Genomic DNA, 27168 nt, shown 5'->3' with positions numbered 1-27168 from the left:
TTTGCACGTCCTATACTTCACAGCCTTTTATAAAAGGAGGTCTCTGTGTTGTAGTGGAAATTTGGGGTTACAACAGAATGAAATAAATTGGTCACAGTCAGAACACAAGGTTGGTGTGTGTTGACTCTCACCAAGGTTCCATCCAGTTGGGTTTTTTTGGTCTTTTTTTCATCTTTTCATGCAACTTTAAGCATGGTTAATAGATAATCTGCAAATGCTTTGTTACACGATACCTGTACACTGAAGATTTCCTTCTTTGGTTTCTAGGCTAACATTCTTACACCTCTCACGTTTTAGAGACCTGCACAGTGAAAGCAGCTTTTTCCATTATAGTGTTATTGAGCGCATCAAAAAGAGCAAACCAAAAGTTTACATGTTTTAGATAATTTTGTTCCCATACAGGAAACAAGTATTAGGTAAGTACAACCATTACACTTAAAGAAAAAAAGTGCAAATCAGCAAAGTTAAGCAATTAAGTTCACAGTTCATTAGGAAGGTGACAACTACCAGTGACTGGGTATACCTTGTCCATTGTTCATTAGAAAGCCTAAAATGCAGCAAAACAGCCCCAGGCGATGCCTAAGGGAAGACGTATCAGGACAGAGATCTGCTGTCTTAAGGCACAATTAAGAACATTCTCCAAGCAGTTAGAACAGGCATTCCCTAATGTATCTTTGTGAAAGTGTCTGAGAAGTGGATACTAAAAGCTAAGCCATATGTATCACATAAGCAGTTGGTGACAGTAGAAGGCAGCTGATATTCCCTTCTCAGAGGCAGCAGCTTTTCACAGTTGGCTTCCCAAAGCAGCATGGCTTCAGAGGCAACCAGACTGATTCTACATCTGGGTTTGTTCTGGATTGTTTGTTTCTTCTACCTGAAGCTGCAGCCAGCTCCAGTCTAGAGCCGAAAGAATAAATGAAATTCAACACCAGGCTACAGTTGAGCTTTTTCTAAAATAAAGGTAAAGTGTGTTAAGAGTTATAAAAAATTTACTGGGAACAAGTTGGTCAATTTCATGATGAGCCACGTGACTGCTGTCAAGGAAACAACCTACTTGCACTCTCCAGTATTTTACTCTCTCTTCAATATTCTGCATTGTTAAATTAAGGATCCCTGACACCCGCTCATCCCAAATTTGTGTGCAGTTTTGCAGTAGTTTTGTACAACAGCCAAGTGCTTTGCCCCATCCCTTACTGTTTAGCGCAGCAAGTTCCCAGCATGTGGCTCCCAGTTTTGGCAAGCAGAGTAAGTCAGGCGGCAGATTATGAGGGAACCGGTGCTTCCTATCTCTGTGCATCTCCTACTCTCCCCCTTGTCCACGAGTAAAATGCAGATTTCATTTAGCTGTGTTACTGGTGGCAAAGTTGCACATTCAGAACTTCGAAGCCAGGCACTTCCTTAGTCCATTTACAGAAGAGTGAATACATTACCAGGAAACTCTGCTCTTGATCCTTCATTGTGTCATGCATCACATTTTCTAGTTGGCTACAAAGTTTCCGAGATTCCAGCAGCAGCTCCTCACTGAAAGGGGCAATTATTACACTATTAATTTCTGTGGCAGTTTAAAGAGATGCTGCCTCTGTCATCAAGAAATACTTCTGGCAGATACGCTGCAGAACACTGAAGTTAGTCAGGTCATAGGCTTGTATTTCATACTGCAAATGAAAAGTTGGTGGCAGCCCCTGATTTACTAAATGGGGGAAAGGAAATGTATTCCAAGATGGAATTGGGTTCTTATTAGGTGGAAACACTGTTGCTAGAGGAAAAGCTGAGAAGCCTATAAACTTAAGGATGGGGCAACAGGCAAAGAAACAAACCAAGGTCTTTCATTCCAAGTGGTAACCCAGTTCATTTAAGCAAGCCGGAACTACGCATGCAGCAGTCTCAATGACACAGCTCAGCTACTGTGACCTTACATGACAATACTTCAACAGTTCTTGCTGGCAGTGTACTTCCAAGTGAGCCCAACCATCTCAGATTAAAGGAAGAAAACCAAAAAACCACTTTTGTTACTGAGGCTGGGGGAAGTGAAGCCATACATGATACCCAATTTTCATATGGAAGATCTGAAAGCCCCAGGAAGTCTTAACTACCAAGTAAACTAAGGCTGCTGACAATGCAAGCTGAACACAAAGTGTAAAATATGAGAAACCCTGTGGGCCATTATTTCACAAAGCAGGAAGCCTAGCTTTGTAGTGGTGGCATTAGCAGCCGAAGAACTCCAGACTTTGCCTCACCTTTTTCTTACAGATTCTGATACACTGAATGTTCCAGAAGGGACTTGCAGCAGCAGTTGACCTGAGCTACCAAGACGGGATGTGTTCACGCTCTCTGGACTGCCAGTAACAGGACCACGCACTTTACTCTGAAGAAAACACAGAATATTCAGAGTGCAATTGTTCCCACTAGTTTTCAGCAGCCGGGAATATGAGACAACCTGGAACTTGGCTTTCATACTGATACAAAATAAAGAAAAGAACCATAGGATACACTCAATTTACTATTGTTTCAGTAGCCTGTGCTACAAACCATATTCTCAGGTTAAAGGGGAGTTCTTATTTTACTTACACAAGCAATTTTCAGCAAGTTCCACAGTTCTTTCTGTCGTTTCTCCTGAAGCCTAACAACTGTTTCCTCATCTTCACTCATCAGATTCATCACTTTCTCCACTCTGGGGAACAATTCCAATGCCTTCTGTTTGCAAACTACAGTTTTACTATTAAAAAAATAAAAACTAATCAGATCACACATGGGCCACTGCAGTAGAACATTTCTGAAGTTAATTATTTTCTGTTAACACTGCAAGATCTCAAGAGCCGTATGCAATGAGTTTTAAACCTTCTCTTGCTGGAAGAGAAAATACCTTCTCTCAACTCTGAATAAAATGTGCAAAGCTCACCTGAGCTGAGCATAAATGACTCAAACTTCTTTTTCAAAGGTCTGGATTGCCTGTAGAAGCAGTCGTACTATTTCCTGGCTGTCACCGCCTCTCCTCTGATCTGGAATGAGAGCCAATATTACACAGAAAGGTCGGTTTATAGGACAGAGTGAGAAGATTCTTAGCGGCTCATTTCCACTACTGCTTTAATCCTGAAACAGCCAAAGTTCAGGATATGCAAGTTTGAGTGGGATGAATTACACTGAATTTTAGCCACCTTCTTCAAAATTTAAAGAGCTTGAAAAGGAGAGTTGGGACTGGATCAAAGGAACAGTCGTGTCTTTCATCCTTTCTACCCAGAAAGGTTGTTTGTTGCTTGTGGCAACAGCCTGCTCTGAGAAGAGCTCCAGAGGAGTTTCGAGAACAGCTCACAAAGCACCAAGAAAGGAAGGCTGGCCTAGTGTGAAACTGACTCCCTGACTTCCCTCTTGAAAAAAGGCAATCCAGGAGAGCCCATGTGCTGCTAGTGTCTGGGCAGGCCTAGAAGTCAGCTAGTTTTCTCAATGATCATTACTACACCTCCAAAGTTACACACAAAGCAAGCTGACCTTGAGCTAAAGCGTCTTTTACCTCTTGGCTTCTCTCTGAGTCTTCGGTACAGCTCTCTGGCTTGTTCTTCTCTAGAAGTAAAAAGCAGGAAAGAAAAGGATTTCCAAAGAACCAAAGCATGGAACAAATAGTTTGAGAACTCAAATCTTTTCTATACCTGTCTGCCATTTCAGAACAATGACAGATGAGTCAAAAAACATCTTTAGTGTTAAAGTGCTCCCAGTCCCCCACAATTTGGGTGGAAGAAACAGCCCTTTCACGGTCCTCTAGTGAGTAAGCTTAGCCAGAAACACTCCTGCATCTGAAGCTCAAGGTAGTTCAACTCACAAATCCTCCAGTGTTCCTCCTTGTTTACGACCTAGCGGGCTTCTCTGCAGGTCCACGATGTCTGTCTGCAGGGCCATCATCCTCTTCACTACCTGCTCCACATCATCTTCCTGAAAGCAGGGTAGAACATAAGCAACACAACAGTCTCATACCTAGAGACACTACCACTCACACTCACACTGGTTCTTCCTTTCTCATTCTTAATTCTAAACAAACCAACAAGATGCAAACAGCAGCCTTGGCCAAAGACAAACGAGTCGTTTCAATTCAAGGAAATTCCAAGATGTTTCTGGGGCTTCGCCAAGATCTCCCGTTTCCCCCTAAGCCTTACAACAGAATGAGCTTCATGTAGTACTAATAATGGACAAAAATTGTGCCACACAAACCAAGGCAATGTGAAATCTGACATCAGTGCAGATACAAGGGGTTTCTATTTAAGGCAGGGACAATGAAGCTAAAGGGGGAGGAGGGGAGAGATAACAAAAACAAACCTCTTTATGATTAGCAGTTAGATTTAAAAACATACACGCCCACAAAGTTCCACAGCTTGCTCCATCTCTTTGCAGGCAAACAGCAGCTTCTCAGAAGCTACAGGAATCAAAGAAGAGTGACTGGCTTTCTCAGGTTCACAGAGAAGGAGGCAGGTGTTTTTGTGAGGATAAGAGTCATGAAAAGACCTGTTTGCCAGATTCTATACTCACTAATTCCAAACTCAATCTGCTCTTTATACTTTTCCAGGTCAATTTGGATGCTTGTTTTAAAGAAGTCCAGCTTTGCTTTCAGCTGCTGAGAAAGGGAGGCCATAGAATTCTTCGTCTTCCAGAGGGTACTATTGTAACGCAACAGATTCATCCTGCAAGGACAAGAAGTTCCTATTAGCCTCTGAAAGTAGAAATCCACCAGGCTTTCATTTACATCCAAAACAGATACTTGAGACAGCGGTGAGGACAAATGCAGTTGTGCCAAAGGGCTAACTCTCCACTTTTCATGAATTGCATACAGCTCCAATCACGGGCTTCCCCATTCCAACAGGGTCCCATTTCTGTCTTCCCTTCCACCAGCGCACAAAGACAGAGATAAGTATTGTGGAGAAACGGCCACCGTACATGGCTGCTCGCTGCCCCTGCTGAAGCCGATTACAGTCCTCTTTCAGCATCCGCATTGTCTGCCAGATCTGACCCCACACTTTGCGCAACTGGAAAAAGTGGAGATTCTTCTTTGGATCCTGAACTGAAAACAGAGGAGGTGGGAGAAAGGGAAATGGACATATCAGCGTGAAGCAGGAATACTGTGTTATCACAAAACAGACCAAAACATTGCTCCTTTGAGGGGCATGTTACTGCCTGCAAAGCCTAGAGCTGGATAACCCCTGTGCAGCTCCCCTAGCATGTCAAAATCAAACACCTCCCTTTTTCAGTTATTCTGATAAACTGAATGAATGACAGTCCATTTTACTGCTTCTTCAGTCCCAATACGCAAAAGCTCCCTCTACTCTTTGTGCACGATACAGACCACGAAACACAGACGCCCCTCTCAACACTGACCCCACCCCGCCCTTCATATTCATGCCAGAGGAGTCCTTACGGATGCAGCCAACACTTTCTGGATGAGGACGCAAGGCCACCTGGGCCTCAGGAAACTTTCTTGTTATCAAAGAGGAAGAGAAGGTCTGTGTCTGCTGCTGCAGTATCATTCACCTGCAGAAGACAAAAGACCCAACCAGGTTTTCTTGGGAAGAGCAAGCCTTGGCAACACCACAAACAGAAGAGTCCTCCTCAACCAAACACAGAGCACCAAAGGCAACAGGCTGCCTACGCTACAGTGGCTGTTAGGTCTGTGAGGTTACCATGACAAAAGCATGCCACAACAGCAGGGAGTGCTGTGATCCCAAAGCGAGTGCAGTGACTTCTGATTCACTCAAACTTAAGAAAGGGAATACCGAGACTCACCTTGCCATCAGCTGTATGTTTAGTGACCAACTTCTGAGAAAACAATTCAAGTCCTGCTTCCTGCACTAGTTCCTGGTCCTGTTCTGGAATTCCTGTATCTGACTGAATCCTGGCCTTCACACTCTGCAGAGTCTCTTCCTCCGTCACAGGGTAGGTGTGCACAGTTCCCGTAACCATGTCCAAAACATGAAGCAACTACCAGAAGAGTAGCATGGCATGAGAAAGGCTGAAGATACATTGGTCATCTTAGAGCAGAGATTGAGGGACCAAAAAAATGACCACCAAGAAACTCTTCAAAGCACTTGGCAGAATCAGCTACTTCCTAGCATTATGGCAAAGTTCTTGTCCTCCATCAAGGGGAAGAGAGGCCACATGGCAGTTAAATACCTGTAGAATCCTCTCTCAGAATATGGAACCAAGCATGCACAGAAGCTATTCGCTACTCCCAACAAGCTCAGGGAGTATTTGTCCTCAAAGAAGCAAGAGGAAAGCACCTGTCACTAACGGTCAGGAGACAGTTCTATGAGTTTCTGCCTCACTCTTCCTCCTAAGTCTAGGATTCAGAGGCTCAGGAAACTGCTCTCTGGAAAGCTTTTTAGGGTAATACAGACATATTGCTTACCTTCAAGTTCAAAATGTCATCCAATGCTTTGAAACACCCATTGGGTTCATATGTAGGATCTGTACCTCTCTGACGTGGGTGCCACATTAACATGAGTTGCGGCCATTTCTCCAGCCTCCCAGACAAAACACTGAGCAACAAAAACCAGGAGATCAGAAAAGGTAAAAGTGCATTTGCAGTAACGATACGGCCTGTTCTGTGTGGGAGGACTGACAAAACTGCCCCCCTCCTTCTCCCTCCAGCACTCCACCTCTCCCCATCACAAACGCAGCGTTTAGAAGGCAGAAACCAAGACTACACAAATTTGACAAGCGACAGTAGTACTGCCTGTGTCACGCACTCAATGTATTCACAGATTAACACAGTAAGGCATATAACACAAACTTGGTCCTTTTGCAGAAGAATCAGTTTATCTCAGCACAGCAATTTCTAGTACTCACCTGTTTAGATTGTTGGGACAGGGCAAACTGCTAGAAAACTTGACTTCTCCGGATAAGTCTTCTGAAACAACAATATCCAGCTCACTCTTCTGACGCACTTTTGCATGCCTAATGTGAGCGAGTACAATGGTGAAAAAATTGCCCGCCTTTCCCAGCCTGCATGCTAGTAGGCTCTTGAAAGCTACTCTTGACATATAATACAGATGCCACTTTGGTTTCTGTTACCTGCCCTGCGGGAGTCAGCCCTTATCCCATAGAGCAAGTCTCAGGAATGCTGAACTTGCTCAGGTGAGTCAAGCCCCTGTGAAAGGGGTCACTTTCCAAAAGGGCAAGAAACATAGGGATATTATCCTCAGAATCAAGGGACCACACTTCTGCTTCCTGTAAACAGGAAAGTCACATCATGCCCACTTACCACCCAGCCACGGTTCACTCACCATTGCACTGGCTGCCAGTTGGGTAGGAATGGTCGGAAGCCTGTAATGCACTCAAAGGCAAGCGTGCCAAAGCTCCAGGAATCCACTGTCACCCTATACTTCTGCTGTTCCAGCAGCTCTGGAGCCTGATACAGTTTACACGCATGAGACAAAGCCAGATGGCTTTGGCCAGAAAGCTCTTAGCTTTCTCCGTCCCTTAACATCTCATTAACATTTGTACAAATAATTAAAGACATTACTGAACGCTGCCTCTCACGTGCTTTAAGACCCTCCTGGAGTGAGTAGCATAGGTTACTGGCACTCCTGCTTATTTATAACAGATGCAGGTAGCACAAACCCCAGTCTCAGCAAAATCCAGCATCAGCAAAAAAGCAGTCACCTTTGCTAGCTTCAGCACCACAAACGCACCCCATACCGTGCAAGTACCTAATCCCAGCCCAAAGCTTGGTAACAGTTAATTCTATCCCTCTAGAAGGCAGTAGCTGCTCTTCTAGCTGAATTCCTTTCTTACCAAGTACTGCAGAGTCCCAACAAAGGATGTGCACAGGCTCCCCTGATCCAACTCTTTAGCATAACCAAGGTCAATGATTCTGTGTATTAACTGAAACACACAACAGAGAATAAGAATGCCAGACTGAAGTCCTGTTAAAAGCACATCATACAGCAGAAAGAAAAGGTCTGGCTCTTCAAAGCTATGCAGGAAAGGTGCCAGTGAAGAGATAGAAGCAGAAATGGGAGGCTACTGTAGATTTCTAAAACCACAATGAATTTGAAGGTGTTGGAGCACACTTAGCAGTTACGCCTCTAGCTCCTTCCGATCTTTGGTCAATCAGTACAGTCTGCTTCTTTCCTTAATAGTTGAAAGTCAAAATGTCAGGTGTTAACAGACGTCTAATACAACGTCTCACCTCAGCTGCACACAGAATACTATGTGACAGTGACCTGAGACAGGTGTTATCCTGGGCTGAGTGCTCTTGCAGAGGGACCATGTAACTGCATGAAGCACATGCAGGTTCCTTGTAAGTTTACTTGTCTGTGCAGGTAGAGACGACGGCTTCCTGCTTACCCTTTGCTCTCCTTGCTGCAGCACAATGTTCTCTGGCTTCAAGTCTCTGGATGACCCTGTTCTCATGAAGGTATCTGAGAGCAGAAGCTGAGACAGAAAAAGCCAGTTGTTAGAGCTAAATAACAGTACCCTGCATGAGCTCAGTAAGGATTCATCTATTCTATCTAGTAATAAGCATGGCTTTCACATCAGACCTTGTACAATCAAACATACAACGAAACGCTGAGTGTCAGGGGTAAAGTCAGCACCATAGAACTCTGGACACAAATTGAGTTCTCTCTCTGGATGTTCCCTCACATCCTTCCTGTAAACTGTAGTAATGCTGGCTAGCTTCCAGTAGGCAAGAACTTCCCCAGACTCCCAACACTTTTGGGAGATGATCAAGATCATAAAAGGTCAGTCTGAAATGGAGTCACTAAGGTCACTACTGTATATTTGGAGAGTGGACTCAGGACTAAAAGGGTTTCCATAGTTCAGACAACTGAAGGTACTGCCACCACTTACCAATGTCAGATAACAAGATAAGAATAGTTTCTTCCCGCAAGCCACAGCAATTCTCCAGCTGGTCCAGGTACTGCAAGTAAGGAACACAGAATGTAGTCTTTCCCTTCTCTATCCCGAGTGAACTCCAGAGTTCCACAAATTCTCAGGGATGCAAGAAGTTTCAGCAACAGCAATTAAATTCTCCAGAAGCACAAAACTCTATGGACTGTGACCTGCGGTAGCAGCAATTACAGCTTTGTGCCTTGGTTTAATTGCATGGGAAAGAAGATGAAAGAAGTCACTGTCATCCCGTTTTCATCCTATTTGTTCCATCCCTCTTTGCCTGACAGTATCAACTCCCATCTGAGGCCTAAGGTCTGTGTTTTAGCTATGGGCAGATTATAGCAAAGGTCAGAAAAGCCTTAGGATTAGAACTACCATGTGTTATCTCTTCCTATGACAGACAAGAGTTCATCACTTTCAGGAAGGGTACAGCCTACAGATGCACCTACCCCACAATGGTCTTGGCCATACTCAAATACTGTCGCACGTCCCCTACACTTGCCCTCATTCTCTAGGTGCAAACTCCTCACAGTGTCACTTGCACCTAAAAAAATATACAAAGCACTTAAGTCTTCAAAAGCTGAACATAATACCAAGGACCAAGCCACCAACACTTGTTGATGCCATGACTAGAAATAGGAAACATCAGGGTATGAAAGCAAAGGTTTGAAGGGAAAACTTCAGTAGAAAACCTAGGATCAGATCAGAAGGTGATCCATTCCTAGGTTACCATCCTAGGGACCCCACCTTGCGGAGGTCTCCACCTTGGCAGTACTCCATGGCCAACAATGGCAAGTCATTTGGTGCGAGCTTCTGCATCCCTTCAGGGACATCGCGGGCAGCCACCACATTGGGATGGTTCAGTCTGTAGAACAAAAATTAGGCAAGTATACATGATGTTCTGAAACTGCTATACACTTTCATGTGCTCGTGGTCACCATGCAAAGCCCAACATGGTCACAAATGCTTTGAGAAATTGAGTTAGTGAATTCTAAAGGTTTCCATCTTTCACGGATCTAGACTCATTTTAACTCCTGGCACTTCATACGGAAGACAGTGTGTTTCTTCAACATGTATGCATTACAGATCTGTCTAGAAGGTACAGCAACGAGCCCTGCACAGGAGTGCAAGGGAGTCTGTTGCTACCGTCCAGAAAAGACCCAAACTGCAATGAGACTGCTGCAGCCGAAAATGTTAATCCAACACCCCAAGGGACTGCCGCAGCACAGACGTTAAGTCAGGCAAAGCGGCGGCTCTAGGTAGCAGCGTTGTTGTAGCGCTGAGGGCACGGCAGACGAGCCGAAGACGGCAGTGTGAGACCCAAGAGGAATAGGAATAGGAATAGAAAATAGAAACTTTTAGAGCCCCAAAATCCCCCACAATTCACCCAAAATGCCCCAAAAATGACCCCCAAAAATTCCCACTAAAAATCGAGATTTCAGAGCCCCAAAATCCCAAAAAATGACCCCAAAATCCCGACTGAAAACTGAGATTTTTTAAGCCCCAAAATCCCTCAAAATCACCCCAAAATTCCCACCCAAAATTCCCACTAAAATTGAGATTTTTTAGAGCCCAAAAATCCCCAAAAATCACCCCAAAATTTCCTGCTGAAAGTGGGAATTTTTAAAGCCCCAAAATCCCCAAAATTCCCCCCAAAATTCCCACCTAAAATCCCTCAAAAAACCCCAAAATTCCCACTAAAAATTGGGATTTTTAGAGCCCCCAAAATCCCAAAAATTCACCCAAAAATTGAAATTTTTAAAGTCCCAAAATCCCCTAAATTCACCCCAAAATTTCCACCCAAAATCCCCTAAATTCACCCCAAAATTCCCACTAAAAATTGGAACTTTTAGAGCCCCAAAATCCCCCAAAATTCACCCAAAATGCCCCAAAAATTACCCCAAAAATTCCCATTAAAAATCGGGATTTCAGAGCCCCAAAATCCCAAAAATTGACCTAAAAATTCGCCCCAAAAATCAGGATTTCAGAGCCCCAAAATCCCCAAAAATGACCCCAAAGTTCTGATTGAAAAATGGGATTTTTGAAGCCCTAAAATTACCCAAATTCACCCCAAAATTCCCACCCAAAATCCCCCAAAATTCTCACTAAAATTGAGATTTTTGGAGGCCCCAAATCCCCAAAAATGACCCCAAAATTCCCACTAAAAATTGGAATTTTTAGGAGCCCCAAAATCCCCAAAATTCACCCAAAAATTCCCACTAAAAATTTGGATTTTTAAAGCCCCAAAATCCCCCAAATTCACCCAAAATTCCGACTGAAAATTGGGATTTTTGATGCTCCAAAATCCCCAAAATTCTCCCCAAAAATCCCAAAAAACCCCCAAACCCCCTCCCAGTACAAACCAGTAAAGAAAAACCCCAAACCAGTATAAACCAGTACAAACCAGTAACCTCAAATCCCTTCCCAGTTCATCCCACTTCATCCCAGTGACCCCTAAACCCTGTCCCAGTACAAACCAGTAAGGAAAACCCCCAAACCAGTACAAACCAGTATAACCCAGTACAAACCAGTACAAACCAGTATAAACCAGTAACTCCCAGTATCCCCCAGCGCCGGGCCCTGGCCCTGAGCCGCTCCCTGGAGGCCACCGAGCATCGAGAGATCCCAGTTCAAACCAGTACGGACAGGTGAGGGCACTGGGACGGGGACTGGGGGTCACTGGTTTATACTGGGATGGACTGGGACTGGGTTTGGGGTCACTGGTTTATACTGGGATGGACTGGGAGTGGGTTTGGGGTCACTGGTTTATACTGGGATGGACTGGGAGTGGGTTTGGGGTCACTGGTTTATACTGGGATGGACTGGGAGTGGGTTTGGGGTCACTGGTTTATACTGGGATGGACTGGGAGTGGGTTTGGGGTCACTGGTTTATACTGGGATGGACTGGGAGTGGGTTTGGGGGTTACTGGTTTATTCTGGTTTAAACTGGTTTTGGGGTTTCTGGGTGTGGTTTAACCTTTGCCCCTCCCCCCACAGGTGAACTGACCACGCCCTTTGTCAGGCCACGCCCCCTTCCCTTATATGGAGCGATAAGGGCGGGACAAACTGGGCGGGGCCTGGGGGTTACTGGGTTGTACTGGGAGGGAGTGGGAGGGGCCAACGCGGCTCTGACCCCGCCCACCGCGCCGAGATGCAAATTTATGTAAATGAGAGCACAAATAAACGCGAATGACATCACTTACCACAGGGACTGGGAGTTGCTGGTTTGTACTGGGAGGGGCCTGGGCGTGGCTCTGACCCCGCCCACCCCACTGATGCGCCAGCCTTATGTAAATTTATGCAAATGAGAGGCGAAATAAATGCGGGTGACGTCATTTGTACGCCGAGGAGCAAAGCGGCGCCGGGGGAATGATGGGATAAACCGAGGCACAGAGCGCCGCAGGGCATGACGGGATACACCGAGGTGCAAAGCGCCGCAGGGCATGACGGGATACACCGAGGCACAAAGTGGCACCGCAGGGCACGACGGGATACACCGAGGTGTAATTCGGCGCGGGGCATGACGGGATACACCGAGGCGCAAAGTGGCACCGCAGGGCACGACGGGATACACCGTGGCGCAAAGCGGCGTGGGGCATGACGGGATACACCGAGGCCCCAAATGACCCCAAAATTGTCCCGAATTTCCCCCCCAAAAAATCCGCCCCAAATTTCCCCAAAAATCCCCAAAATTCCCCTCAAATTTCCCCAAAATATAAAAAAATTCCCAAAATTTCCTCAAAAGTCCCAAAAAATCCCCAAATTTTACCAAAATCCCCCCAAAATTCCCAAAATTTCTTCAAAAATCCCCCAAAATTCTTCAAAATTCCACAAATATCTCCCCCAAAATTGTCCCCAAATCCCCCCAAAATCAACCAAAATTCTCCCGAAATTCCCCCCAAAAACAGCCCACAAAAATTCCCAAAATTTCCTCAAAAATTCCCCAAATTTTACCAAAATCCAAAAAAATTTCCAAAATTTTGTCAAAAATCCCCCCAAATTCCCCAAAATTCTCAAAAATTTTTCAAAAATCCGCCAAATTCTCCCAAATTTCACCAAAATCTAAAAAAAATCCCAAAATTTCTTCAAAAATCACAAAAATCCCCAAAAATTCCCAAAATTTCCCTCCCAAATCACCCAAAATTTCCCCTGATATGACCCAAAATGGTCCAAAAATTCCCAGGATTTCACCATTCCTTCTTTGAATTCCTCCGAATCCCCCGGATTTCCCCCTAAAATTCCCAATTTTTCCCAAAATTCCCCCAAATAACCCCGAAATTTCTGGAAAAAACCCCAAATTTCCCCCAAAAAATCCCAAATTTTTTCCCAAATTCCTCCCAAAATCCCCCAAGATTTCCCCCCAAATCCCCTGAATTTTCCCAAAATCCCCCCAATTTTTTCCAAATTACCCAAATTTTCCCCCAAATTCTCCCAAATTTCCCAAAAAATTCCCCCAAATTTGCCCCAAAATGACCCCAAATCATCAAAATTCTCCCAAAATTCCTACAAAACTCTCCAAAATTCCCCCAAATTTTCCCAAAATCCGCCAAATTCTCTCCCTGCAGAGCGCCCACTGGTGGCCCTCGAGGTTGGAAAGTTTTGGGGGAAAAACCCGAAATTTGGGGTGAAAATTTGAGAATTTGGGGGAAATTTGGGATTTTTGGGGTTGTTTTTAGGGGAATTCTGAGGGGGAAATGGAGGATTTGGAAAATCTGGGAGAATTTTGGGGAAATTTTGGGAGATTTGGGGTGAAAATTGGGAATTTGGGGATTTTGGGGGGAATTTTTAGGTGATTTTGGGGGAAAATCGGGAAAATTTTGGGATTTTTTGATGGTTTGGGGTCGTTTTTAAGGGGATTTTTGGGGAAAATTTGGGGGAAAGCCCCCAAAATTTGGGAAAATTGGGGAAAAAAATGGGAACATTTGGGGGGATTTGAAAGATTTGGGAATTTTTGTGGAAAATTTTGGGGAATTTTGGGGGAATTTTTTGAGGATTCTGTGGGAAACTTTCAGAATATTATAAAAAATTGGGAAAAATTGAGAAAAATGGGGAAAAATTGGGAAAAATTGGGAAAAATGGGGAAAAATTGGGGAAAAATTGGGAAAAATGGGGAAAAATTGGGAAAAATGGGGGAAAATTTTGGGAATATTTTCGAGGAAAAAAATTGGAATTTTTGGGGGGGGAAATTTGGAGTTTTTGGGAAATTTGGGGATTTTTGTGGGAATTTTGAGGGATCCCCGCTCTGCCCCATAGATCCCGAATCCCAAACCCCGCCCCACAGATCCCATCCCCGCCCCCCAGATGGCTCCTGCCCCACAGATTGTCCCGCCCCCGTCTCTGCCCCACAGGAGCCGCTGGAGCCGCCCCATAGGATCCGGCGCCCCCCGAGTGACCTCCTGAGCAACCCCTGCCACGGTGAGCCCCACGGCTGAGCCCTGACCCACGGATCTGTGACCCACGGCTGAGCCCTGACCCACAGAGCCCGGACCCACAGATCCCTGCCCCACAGATCCCTGCCCTGCCAGGGGCCGGGGCTCAGGCCTTGGCCTTTTGGATTCATGGAACACATCCAGGTTTGCTCAGCACCAGAGACACCTTTGCCTTGTCTGTCCCCACCTGTCATCAGTGCCTGCAGTGATGGAACCTGGGGACACTTTCTCCATTGGGTCTCTCTGTGTGTCCCATTAAAACTGCAAAAAACTTCAGTGTTTTAATTTACCTTTGAGTTCTTGAGAAGTTTTTGGAACACTCTTTCAGGGACAGAGTTGAATGGAAACACCAAATCCACGGGAGGGTCATTCAAGTCCTTGGGCTGTTTCTGTGCTGCTGAGCTGGGCCGGGCTCCTGGCACAGAGGCAGCTTCTGGCAACAAAGGAAACTTTTAGAAAGACATTTCCCCTGAGGAGAAATCCTCCTTCAGATGGGTCACCTGTATTATTTGAAATGTAGACTCAGAGTGAAAGTTTACAGTGGCATAACAACCTTTTCTGTTCCTTTCTCATTAATTGTTAACTCTCTCCTTTTTGTTTGCTTTGGTTAATTTTGCTTTTAACAGTAGAGAACATCATTCTTACATGGAATAGTAGGTTTTGCACTTAGGCTAATTGATATCTACGCCTATAGAACCCATACCTATGGAATATTAAGTTTTAAATACAATACGTACGTTTCATGAGCAAAAAACCACGTTGAACTAAACAAGTGTCCCCCAGCCCCTCCAGGATCCCTAACTGTTCCCTCAGCGCCCATTCGCCCGCCCCCAAAGCGTCCCCGGATCCCTTGAACGCTGCGACCCCACAGATTCCCCTTAGAGCGACTTCAGGGAATTCATCTCCAATCATCCCCCCTGGCCTCGGAGCCCCTCGGAACACGGTTCTGCGCCTAAAAACTCCTGCCCCGCCCCGCGCCCTAGAGAGCTCGGTGACAGCTCCCCAAGCTCCCCGCAAGTGCTCCCGAGCCGTACACGTTCCCCCCGAGGACCTCAAATCGCGGCTCGGACACAAAAGTGTCCCCAAAGCGCCTTCCCGGAGCCCCAGGCGCCCCGTTCGAGCCACTTCCGGGACTACAGCTCCCAGCATGCTCCGCGGCGCACTCGGAGCGCTACTCCAGCCGTGACTCCATCTCCCATCATGCCCCGCGCCCCGCCGACAGCCGTTGGAGCTGCGCCTCCACCTCCCGTGATGCTCCGCGGCGCCGTTCAACCCTGTTCTACCCGCGCCTACAACTCCCATCATCCCCCGCGCCCCAGAGAGTCCCCTCAGAGCCCCCCAGGTGCCCGCCCGGATCCCGAAGGGCCCCGGATTCCCCTCCCTGACCTCCAAGTGCCCCCTGGACCCCGAATTGTCCGACAGAATCCCTAAGTGCCCCTCCAAGTGTCCACCCGCTTCCCAAATGTGTCCTCCAGAACCTCAAGTTCTCTCCAAATTCCCTGCCCCAAATGTGCCCCAGAAATGTCTCCATGAACCCCAAAGTTGCCCCTTTTACCCTGTCTGAGAAAATGCTAAAGAAGATGACAAAAGGACTAAAAACAGAGCAAATCAGCATGAAGAAGAAGAAATCAATCGCCAGTAGTGGTCAATCAATTCATGAAGGGAAGTGTGTTACTTAGAACCAATGACCAATAACTTTCTTCGTTGCTAAAAATATATTGATTTTATAATGTCAATATAAAAATTAGCTAATAAAATATAGAAAAATGTTATTATAAAACTGAAAAATAAATTTCTAATTTTATTATTTACATAAGTTTGTTTTTATAAAAAAATGCTGAATTTTCTTTGATGTTTTGGGAGCGCAGTCCAAGGTGGGTGATGTCACACGTGGTGAGGTTGGGTGAGAAGCAGGTTGTCCAAACAGGGTCAGCCTGCAAGGGGCTCATTCTTCGCTGTGCTCAGAACTCCTAAGGAGACATTCAGCACCAAGATCACCTAAAGAACGCTTCAGTCAACTCTTCAATGAAATGAAAAATAAAAAAAATACTCCTGCTATTAAAAAACCAAAAATCACGAGGTGCGCTTTGATATCTTCCTCCTTAAGAGAATTCCGAACTGATTCCAAGCAGCTGCACAAGCCATGGAGACTTGAAGACAACTGAAGGAAGACCAAGAGCTCCGCAGGGATTTCGGTGGATTTTTATCAGGTGGATTTGGGGCTGAGTCCAGGAGCCCCGAGGAACAGACCCCTGAGGAACACCACTGGTGACCGGCTGCCAGCTGGATGCGGCGCCATTCCCCACCACCCTCTGCCTTTGCCTCCCCAGCAAAGAGTGCTCCTGTCCAAGCCGTGGGCCGCCGGCTTTTCCAGGAGTGTGCTGTGGGAGACAGTGTCAAAGGCCTTGCTGAAGTCCAAACAGACAACATCCAAAGCCTCTCCCACATCCACCACGCAGGTCACCTGTTCATAGAAGAGGCAGGTTGGTCAAACAACACCTGCCCCTCCTAAACCCGTGCTGGCTGGCTCTGATACCCGGGCCGTCCTGTAGGTGCTGCATGATGACACTCAATATAAACTGCTCCGTGACCTTACCGGGTACTGAGGTCAGGCTAACTGGCCTCTAATTACCAGTTCCTCCTTCCCACCCTTTGTGTGAGTGGCTGTCACATTGGCCAGTTTCCGGTCCTCCGGAACCTCACCAGTGAGCCAGGACTGTTGGTAAATGATGGAGAGCGGCTTCACAAGCTCATCTGCCAGCTCCCTCATCACCCTGTGGTGGATCCCACTTGGGCCCACAGATCTGTGAACATCCATTTGGCTCAGCAGTTCTCTGGCTGCCTCCTCCTGGATAACAGGGGCACCATTCTATTCCCTGACACCATCTACCAGCCCAGGAGGGCAGCTGTCCTGAGGACAAGCCATATTCCCACTAAAGACTGAGGCAAAGAAGGCGTTAAGCACTTCTGCCATCACCTCATCTGCAGTTCCTAAGTTCCCTCCCACATCCAGCAGAGAACAAAGGTCGGTTTTTAGCCTTCCTTTTGCCGTTAATATATTTGTAAAACCGTTTTTTATTTTCCTTCACAAACTTGCTGCCGTTGGTAGGACATTTAGTGACAGAAGCTGCAGCTCGTTCTCCAGGAAGGGTTCTTGGAAAGAGCAGACAGGACTGTGGAGAAGATTCTGGGAAAGCTGAAACAGCTTTTAAAAAATGAAACAAAAATGGAAAGAACCAATCCAAGATGGTTTTCTCTATTTATTTCTATGCTCCCCTTTTCCATTTTGCACTACTTCTCCATCCCATTAACTACAAAGAGATCTCACCTCTAAGATCCATGACTTGGCAAGTTTTGGACGCTGTAAAATACCATGAGCTACACACAATTTGCCTACCCCCGTTTCTCTTGGAAAGCAATGCTGGAGACGCAAGTGCAGTGCTTGGGCCAGGTACGAATTCTGCATTCAAGGAATGATCTCTGACAGTGTGTGACCCTCAGCAGGGACAATGCACAGCAGCAGCCAAGGGGATTGCTCTACCACAGTGCAGGAGTCAAGGCTCTGGGTCTTGGCTCAACGGGGCAAAGTTCCCGCGTTTGGAAGGCTCAGGGGATACCCCCGCGGTGCGCGGGGCTCGGCGTGGGGCTGACCGGGCAACGGACAAACGGCCCCGGGGAGAAACGGCCCCGGGGCTTCAGTTGCAGCGGCAGCAGCGGCAGCAGCAGCAGCAAAAAAAAAAAAAAAGCTCCTCTTGCGACTCCCTCCTGCTTCTCCTCTCCCTCTCCTGCAGTCCCACACCCGCTCCCAGTCTCCCTGTCCCGGTGTCCCCCTCCTCTCCCAGTGTCCCTCTCCCCTGCAGGGCCGGGCCATGCCCCCGGCCCGCCCCCGGCCCCGGGCGGGGCTGCCCCGTCCCCGCCCCCGGGCCTCCCACCGCGCTCTCGCCTCCGCCCGCCTCTGGCTGTCCTGGCGATGGCGGTGCTGGGCGGGGATCGGTGCCTGGGCCAGGGACAGTATCGCCGCGCTTTGCCTCCGCCTGTTCCGAGCCCGGCCCCGGCCCCTCCCGGGCCCCGCGGACACACGCGGCGCGGCCGCTCCCGCCGCCTGCGCTGCGCCTTCCCCGGCCCGAGCTCCGCCGCTGGCCAGCGCGGCCGCCGGCCCCGAGCCGCCAGTGTCGCCTTCCCAGGAGCGAACGCCTGGGGATGCCCGGCCTGGGGTGGTTGAGGGGCGCTCAGGGGCCGTTCCTGGCCCCAGGCCGAGCGCTGACAGCCGCGTCTCTCCGGCAGGGAAGGCGCAGCAGGGCCTCCAGGAGCTGTACCGGCTGGGTTCGCTGCTGGGGCGCGGCGGCTTCGGAACTGTCTTCGCGGCGACGCGGCTTTCGGATGGCGCCCCGGTGAGCGGCGGCCGCAGGAGGAGGGGGTGCAGGAGGAGGAGGAGAAGGGCGGAGGAGGAGGAAGAGGATGGGGCTGGGCAGGGCGGGCGGTGAGCTCAGCCCGCTGCTCCCCTTGCCTTGCAGGTGGCCATCAAAAGGGTGCCACGGAACCGCGTCCGGCACTGGGGAGAGCTGGTGAGTGAGCGGGGGCCAGCGGGAGAAGCCGGGGCGTGCCGGGCGGGGACGAGCCGAGGCCCGGCAGGGTGGAATCCGCCAGGACGCCTCGAGGGAGAGCGGGCGTGCGGCCACTGGAGGGTGCAGAACATCCCGGGCAGGGTGAGCGCTTCCCCACCCCTGGCACGGCCTCAGCCCCACTGACGGCATCGTGGTCCTCCCACAGCCCAACGGCACCAGCGCACCGCTGGAGATCGTGCTGCTGGACAGGGTCTCCACTGGCTTCCCTGGTGTGGTCCAGCTGCTGGAGTGGGTGGAGCTCTCCAACAACATCGTGATGGTGCTGGAGCGCCCGGAGCGGTGTCAGGACCTCCAGCATTTCATTCGGGCACGGAGGTTCCTGTCCGAGGAGGTGGCGCGGGAGCTGTTCCGCCAGGTCCTGGAAGCCGTGCGGCACTGCACCAGCTGCGGGGTCCTGCACAGGGACATCAAACCCCAGAACATCTTGGTTGACCTGGCTACCGGGCAGGCCAAATTGATTGACTTTGGCTGTGGCACCTACCTGCAAGAGAGAGCATACACTCAATTTGCAGGTGAGCCCACGCAGGAGTGTGCTCCCGGTCCCAGCATCTCATGGCCCAGCCTGGGTGTGGCAGCAGGGACTCTCCCTTTTGCTGCCAGACACGGCACTGAGTCTTCAGCCAAGTGGCTTTTGAGCAAGGGTGCGTGGGGGGCCAGCTTCCAGCCCTGCTGGCAGCCTTTGCCAGCCACTCTGCCCAGGACTGGCGCTGGGGTTGGGGCAGGCAGCTCGACAAAAACACCTGTGGGTGAGAGTAGCAGAGAAGCGGGGGCTAGAAGCAGTGCAGCAGCCAGTTTGGTGTGCAGGCAAGAATGGGCTTGGGCTGCTCTGCCTGCCTTATTTGCCCTGGATTCATAATGTTTTTTGGGGCAATGCAGGCAGGGAGGATGAGGGCATGGTTTTTCCCTGGCGCCGAGTGGGGTTTTCCTTTGGATGTCATGGCCAGGCCTTGCCACGGCTTCCGCTGCCCCCTTCTGACACTAGTAGCTTTTTTTCCAACCCTGAGTTTGTAAACAAGTCACTGGTGCTGGTGAGAGAGCAGCAGGTCACCCCACGTGCCACTGGTGCAGCCCCCGCATGCCCAGGGATGCTGGGGCCAGGCTCTGGGAGCAGCAGCATCCCCCTGATGAACTCCATCTGTATTCCATAGGAACACCATCCTACAGCCCCCCGGAATGGACCCACTGTGGCTGGTACTATGGCGAGCCAGCTACCATCTGGTCCCTAGGCATCCTGCTGCACCAGATGGTCTGTGGAAGACACCCTTTCAGGAGGGGTCAGAAGATCAGCTGGGACCATCAGCTCTCCCTGCCACAACGGCTCTCTCAAGGTGGATGCTCATCTCTGGGCACAGGGGGAATACCAGTGCTGGGAAACAGCAGTTGGCTTGTGAGCATCCTGCTCTGGCAGCTGCTGAGGAGGTGGCACATGTCCTGCTCTCCTGATCTCCTCCAAAACAGGGAATTGGTGGGAAAGTTTAGGCCCAGCTCTGAGCACATGCAGCATGGCCTGGGCATGGGAATAGTGGGACAGGAGCTTTCTCCAACTGACTGGCGGCTTCTGGTTTCTCTCCCCAGATTGCCAAGATCTCATCAGGTGGTGTTTATCAGTGCACTCCTTGGACAGGCCCTCATTAGAAGACCTGTTCTGTGATCCTTGGATGCAGGATACTCATCTGCCCTAGAAGAAGGGAGAGAGCCACAGGCACACTTTGATGCAGGGCCCTGGTAAGTTCCAGCTGCACACATGCCTTGGCGATCAGAAGCAGAGCAACCCAGACTTTTTGTCCTGCCTGTGTCAATGCGCAGGGCTCATGGGATGGGCACAGGCAGCCCTCGTGCTGGAGCCGAGCTGCTCTGCCCAGCACTGGTGGCTGCCATCCAGGCTGGTTTTGCTTGTCCTGGTTCACTGACAGCTGGGGCCCTGGGCAGAGCCCTGAGAGCCTGGTCTCACTCCCAGGGAACGAGAAGGAGCCCCTGGAGAAGCTGGACAAGGTGCGGCTGCTGCTGCTGGAGACAGCGAGGACAACATCAAGGATGAAAACCTCTTCTGGGACCTGGCCACCACAAAGGTGAAGATGATTGACTTCGATTCTGGCACCTTCTTCAAAGCCAGGCTCCACAGCCAATTTGCAGATGAGTCCACGAACAGGGGGATGCTCCCAGATTTGGGCATTGCACGGCCTGTCCAGGAACCACAGGTTCCTCCCTTTGCTGGGGCAGGTCCAACTGATTGTTCAGTGGGCTGCCAAGCTGCTTTTTGGCAGGGCTGGGGGCACAGGCTGGGGTGGTTACAAAATGGGAGTTGGCTCCTGGCCCTGCCAACAGCCCCCACCACCCACCGTGCCCTGGGCTGGGGCTGGGGCAGCCAGCCCGACACAAACAAACCCCCAAGGTGGGAGCAGAGGTGGGACTCCAGAGCCTGTCCATGGGCTGCTTTGCTTGGCAGGCAAGGAAGGGCGTGGGCTGCTCCACTGCCCTTGTTTGCTTTGGGATCACCATTATTTTGGGGGGCAGTGCAGGGGGGAAGAGTGAAAGCATGGGCTTCCCTCACTGGTGGGTGGGTTTTTCCCAAGCATGTCAGAATTGGCCCTTCCTCAAGCCCCTGACAGAGATCACATCTTTTACCTTTTCCCTTGTTTCCCCTTATTGTCTGTTAATTGGTTGTTTGTTTTTCTAAAGGAAGTGTTCTAGGTGGTGTCCAGTTTGGATTGGGAAGTGCTTGGGACCAGCTGTGGCGTGGATGGGCCGCGCCCTTGGAGAAGGCTGAAGACGTGGTTTGGGAGCAGCTTTTCTTCCAGCGGCGGATGGCGTGAGGTGGGTCCCCGTCTTCTTGGCACGGGTGGGGTAAGAGCTTTTGGGAGATGGCAGCCAGCACAGGAGCATCTTGCTCTGGGCAGCTGCTGAGGGCTGGATGCGCCGTGGCTGGCTGCAGGCTGGGCACACGTCCTGCCAGCACTGATGGGCAGCTTTGGGCCCAGCCCTGAGCACGGCCAGCGTGGCCTGGGCACCGCGGGCGGCTGGGACAAGGGCACAGGAGCCTTCAGCTGACGGGCGGTTTCTGGTTTCTGTCCTTGCAGCCGGGCTCTGCGGGTGCTGAGGCTGCTCTGGGCTCTGCCAGGGCTCTGCTGGGCTCAGCACCGGGCCGGGATCAGCCAAAGAAGAAACGGTGTGCCCTGCAGCAGAGACTTGCCTTGAGCATTTTGGCAATGCGGCTCAAGTTTGCAGAGTGTACATCTCCAAGAGAAAACATGATACCGCCCAAAAAATAAACTTCTTCAATACCTTCTGAAATGAAATCAATCTGGGATGGCCCCAAATGACATTTTTAAGCTTGCTCAAGCTGTAGCTCAGCTCTTCTCTGAACAGTTCTGTCCTCCACCTGCCTTTTCCTTCACAATGCTCTCTATTTTTCCCCAGTGAGTTCCCAGCCCATGCCAGTCTCCATCACACTGTTGCCTTCCTTGGTGCCCCTCAGCATGAGGAAGACTGAGTCCCAGGCTTAGGGACTGGCACTGGCTGAAGAGTAGCAATGTCTCAGAGGCCCAGAGACATTTTAGTGTCATTCAGAGCTGCTCTCCAGCCCTCAGCTCTCCTCACTGCTGAGTTCCCACTCCCTTTTTGTCGTCCTTCCAGCAGGATGACCAAGGGGCTCTTGGATGTCTCTGTATCCATGCACAGAAGGCTCTGTCTGCGCCAGGGTTTCCATAATGTCTTTGTACCCATGGGTATGGAATGAACACAGAGAGGGAAAGTGTCAGGCACGGTGCTTGTGCACTCCTTCCTTTCTATACAAGACACATCCATGCACACCTCACATACAGATGTATTAAAAGGATAGGGATGGATAGAGATTTTCCACAGAGCTCTAACTTTGGCTCACTTGTAAGCCGGAAGCCAGGGGATTTTTTCCCAGCTTTGTGTGAGTAGGTGTCTAAGAGCTGAGGAGAGCAGCATTTAGAAGCAGTTTCAGGATTTCTAGGCAGGAAATGGAGCTGACAACCATCAGTGTAACTCGCTGTATTCATTGGGATGGGCTGCTGGTTCTTTAGGAATATGGCACAATGGAGAGACAAGACTTGGAACAATCCCAGCTCTCTGTGGATTTGTGCAAAGGGAGAGCAGCAGGAAAACTTTGTGTCTGCTTTGGGGGACACAAGGTCCACGGAGCTGGGGTGGCAGAGGGAAACGCGGGCTGGTGGCAGGTGAAGTCCTGTTTCATGACATCCCAGAGTGGCACAGGACAAAGCTAAAAGCACCCACCACCCCACTGATGAAATCCTTGGGCTGCTACACACAGTATAGGAAAAACTGTCACACAATCCATTGGGATTTAAAACTTTCATTTGCAACACTTTTGCTCCAAGTTTCAAACTGCCAAAGTTTTACACTCAAGATGCAGTCATACACAATCCGTCTTTCAATTTCCTATTGCTTTAAGTTTAAATTTACTTCATATTAGGAAATAATTCCAACATCTGCAAAAGAATGCAGCTGATGAATCCTTGCCACGAGCACATTTACAAAGCAACTGAGTTCTCATTTCAAAACATCACTTACATCTTTTTAATCCACAGTTATGGAAGACTTTTAACTACACAGTTTTGGGGCAGTTTTTATCTTTTGTATTTTTTCCGGTTTTCTCTTTTCTCTTTTTTTTTCATCCTTTTTTTTTTTTTTTTTAACAGAAAACACATCCTAAAGAATGTGTTTCCTTTGTTTCCTGTTCCTGTATGGAGCAGCTCCCTTCCCGCTGGCCCTGCAGGGCTGAGGCTTTTCCCCGTTGCTGGGCACAGACTGATGGAGCAGCACTGCTGAACACGGGGACACACAGAGGGAGCAGAAGCAGCTGCCTGTGTCCACCTGCAGCTCCAAGGCCCAAACTGGTTCCCCCCTGTCCCAGCTGTTGGGGGGTCACACTTTTATTGGGGTCCCTCATCTATTCAGTCCCCACCCTCCCCGGGCTGCTGGGAGTCCCAGGAACCCAAAAAGCTCCCCCCTCTTCTGTCTCCCCACTTACGGGTACTGGGACTGACTGGGCTCATACTGGGACTGACCGGTGTTATAAATGCATATTATAAACTTGGCTTTTTGCAAGATGTGTTCTATATGGTTAAGAATATTGTGTAATGATGTAAGTTTTTTTAGTTCTGCTATTAGTAAAGAAAATTAGGCATAGAGGTACTAGATGATATAGTATGCTTAAACTGTCTGTTTGGTTGGGAAAACATCTAGTGAACATGTAAAGGAGACTCTGCTATTGAGATACCAACTATCAGCATCTACCATCTGAAGAAAGTATGGACCAAGGCCCAAGCTGGAGGTGATAATGAAGACACAGCCAAGAAACACGCATGCCCTAAAACAGTGGACCCAAGGAGGGACCATGCAAAACAGTTCCCGGAATATGGAAACTAGTTTATGGAAAAATATGAACATTCAACAGGTTGATACAATGGAAATGGTATTTAAAGAATGACTCTGATACAGCAGAGTGTGGACTTGGCTAAATGCCAAGCCAACCGGCCAAACGTACTTAGCTTTTTTTTTATCTCCTAACTGACTCATTTTCTATTAAACCTGTTTCTGAAAATTTACATAGAAAGTGAACATTGTTTTTCACAGACTGGGCTCATACTGGGACTGACCGGGCTCATACTGGGAGCAGCCACTGCCGGCACCGGGACCCCCCAAAAACACCTCCCGGGGAGCCCCCGATGATCCCCCCGAGGGGCATCTGCTGCTCGGCTTTGGAGCCCCGCGAGCTTCAAACATCCCCCCAACAAACCCCAAACCCAGGGACCCCCCGGGATATTTGGGGCGAGCTCCCCCTCCCCGCCCCCTGCGGGATGGGGGCGATGATCCCGGCGGTGCCGCCAGTTCAGGGAGCGCTGGAGCCGCCGCTCCCTCCGCTCGTCTTCTCCTCCCGCTCCTGCCGCCGCTGCGCCTCTTCCTCCCTCCCTCCTCCTCCTCCCCCGGGCCCGGGCCCGGCCTGGGAGGGCGGGGCCAAGGAAAGGGCGGGAACTGGGACGGGAAAGGGGCGGGGTCAAGGGAACGCGCGGTCCTAAAACCGCCCGGTTTCGCCTAAAATCGCCAATTGTGCCGAAAATCCACCGTAAATCCACCAGGTTTAGCTTCAAATCATCCAAATGGGCCAAAAATCTCCGGGAACGGGACCAAGACCGAGACAAGATCAGCACCGGAACCCGCAGCAACACCAAAGCTGAGACCGTCACCGCAACTGAGACCGGCCCCGCACAGGCACCGGCACTGGGACCGACATCGAGACCGAGACCAAAACCGGCACCAGAACTGGTACCGGGACCAACCAAGACTGAGACCACGACCGACACTGCGACCGGCACCGGGAGCGCTTCGGAACCGGCCCCGGGAAGGCTCCAGGACCGCGGCCAGAACCGAGACCGGCAGCGCTCCGGGACAGACCGAGACCGGCACCGGAACCAGCACCGACACTGGCGCTGATCCGAGACCGAGACTGAGACCGAGCCCGAAACCGGGACGGGGATCGGACCCGGAATCGCTCCGGGATCGCTCCGGGACCGCCGCGCTCGCTGCGGGGAGTTTTGGCCGCGCCTCCGGGCGGGACTGGGCGGGACAGAGCTGGGAGACTCGGAGCTTCCCAAGGCTGAAAATGACTCCTTTAGTTTTTCGAATGTGTCTCCCTTAGTATTTTACACAGACCAATCTGATTGGTGACAAAAAGACAAACCTCATCAATCACACTGGTCAGACCAGAGGGACATCAAGAAGAAGTCTCTCCTAGGAAAAGGAATGAAAAACAATGCTACAGTTTTTAGAAAAACACTTCTCTTGTTTACAGAAAATTCCCCGAGAAAAGAATTTCACAAAACCAAAAGATCTCAGGCACGAAAGCAGGGCTACAATCTCTCTTGGCTTTTGCAGTACAAAGAGAGGGAGAAGAGAAAATAATTAAGGTCTAATCAAAAGGATAATCGGCAAGGTGACTTCCCAACACGGAACACAGGGAATGTGGGTCACCGGGGCTCTGCCCAATGTGGCTCCTCCAGTGGGGGCTGGAGCTGGAGCAGAGCTCGAAGCTCTTTCTGCACCGGGGGCACTGGCAGGGCTTTCCTGATGGTGCCTTGGTTGGTGTTGGGTCAAGGCTGAGCTCTGTGAGAAGCTCTTCCCACACCGGAGACACTCTTGGGGCCTCTCCCCAGTGTGGATGCGCCGGTGGATGATGAGGTTGGGGTTGTGCCTGAAGCCCTTCCCGCAGTCAGGGCAGCAGAAGGGCCTCTCCTCTGTGTGTGTCTGCTGGTGTTCAAGGAGCTTGCTGCTGACCCGAAACCCCTTTCCACACTGGCAACACTTGTAGGGCCTCTCCCCAGTGTGGATTTTTAGGTGCAAGCTCAGGCTGGCTCTGTGGCTGAAGCCCTTCCCACATTCCCCACACTTGTACGGCCTTTCCCCAGTGTGGATGTTCTGGTGCTGGATCAGGTTGATTTTCTGGCTGAAGCTCTTCCCACATTCCCCACACTCGTAGGGCCGTTCCCCGGTGTGGGTCCTTTGGTGGAGGATCAGGTGGGAGCTCCGCCTGAAGCTCATCCCACATTCCCCACACTCGTAGGGTCGTTCCCCTGTGTGGAACATCTGGTGGCGGAGTAGGCTGGACCTCTGGCTGAAGCTCATCCCACATTCCCCACACTCGTAGGGCTTCTCCCCAGTGTGGATCCTTTGGTGGAAGTTCAGGTTGGCTCTGTACCTGAAGCCCTTCCCACACTCCCCACACTTGTACGGCCTTTCCCCAGTGTGGATGTTCTGGTGCTGGATCAGGTTGATTCTCTGTCTGAAGCTCTTCCCACATTCCCCACACTCGTAGGGCCGTTCACCTGTGTGAATGCTTTGGTGGCAGATCAGGCTGTTGGCCTGGCTGAAGCTCTTCCCACATTCGGAGCACTTGTGGGGCTTCTCCCCATCACGAAGCTGCTCATGGACCACCAGCTCTGAGCTCTGGCTCCATCTCCGGCCACCTTCCCGGCCCGGCCTGGCTCTTTCCTCCTCACATCCTCGCCAGCTGCGTTTGCAGCCCCTCCTCCTCAGGGACCTTCGGCCCTTTTCCTCTCCATTGCATTCCTGCGCTGTGGAGCCGCTCAAAACGGCCTCTGCCAGGAGCTTCTGCCGCGGGGATTTGTCCTCCCTGCTCTCCATGCTCGGCTCCTTGTCTGGGGGAGGAAGGACAAGGGCAGGATGGGATTTGCCTC

The 27168-nt window shown here is 50.0% G+C and overlaps 1 long non-coding RNA gene and 1 pseudogene across 1 annotated transcript in view; one reads left to right on the top strand and one right to left on the bottom strand.

Annotated features, from left to right (window-relative positions):
* The window catches only part of LOC136303965 (uncharacterized), a 382317-nt gene that overhangs the window by 204503 nt on the left and 150646 nt on the right, over positions 1–27168 (top strand). The gene's annotated exons all lie outside the window — the stretch shown is intronic.
* On the bottom strand, positions 850–27115 carry LOC136303970 (inhibitor of nuclear factor kappa-B kinase subunit beta-like; annotated as a pseudogene).

The sequence above is a fragment of the Chamaea fasciata genome, unplaced genomic scaffold (genome assembly GCF_029207755.1).
Source record: "Chamaea fasciata isolate MVZ Bird 193981 ecotype frontalis unplaced genomic scaffold, bChaFas1.0.hap1 SCAF_45, whole genome shotgun sequence".
NCBI classification, from domain to species: Eukaryota; Metazoa; Chordata; class Aves; order Passeriformes; family Sylviidae; genus Chamaea; species Chamaea fasciata.
This window is presented reverse-complemented; position numbering and strand designations above follow the sequence as displayed.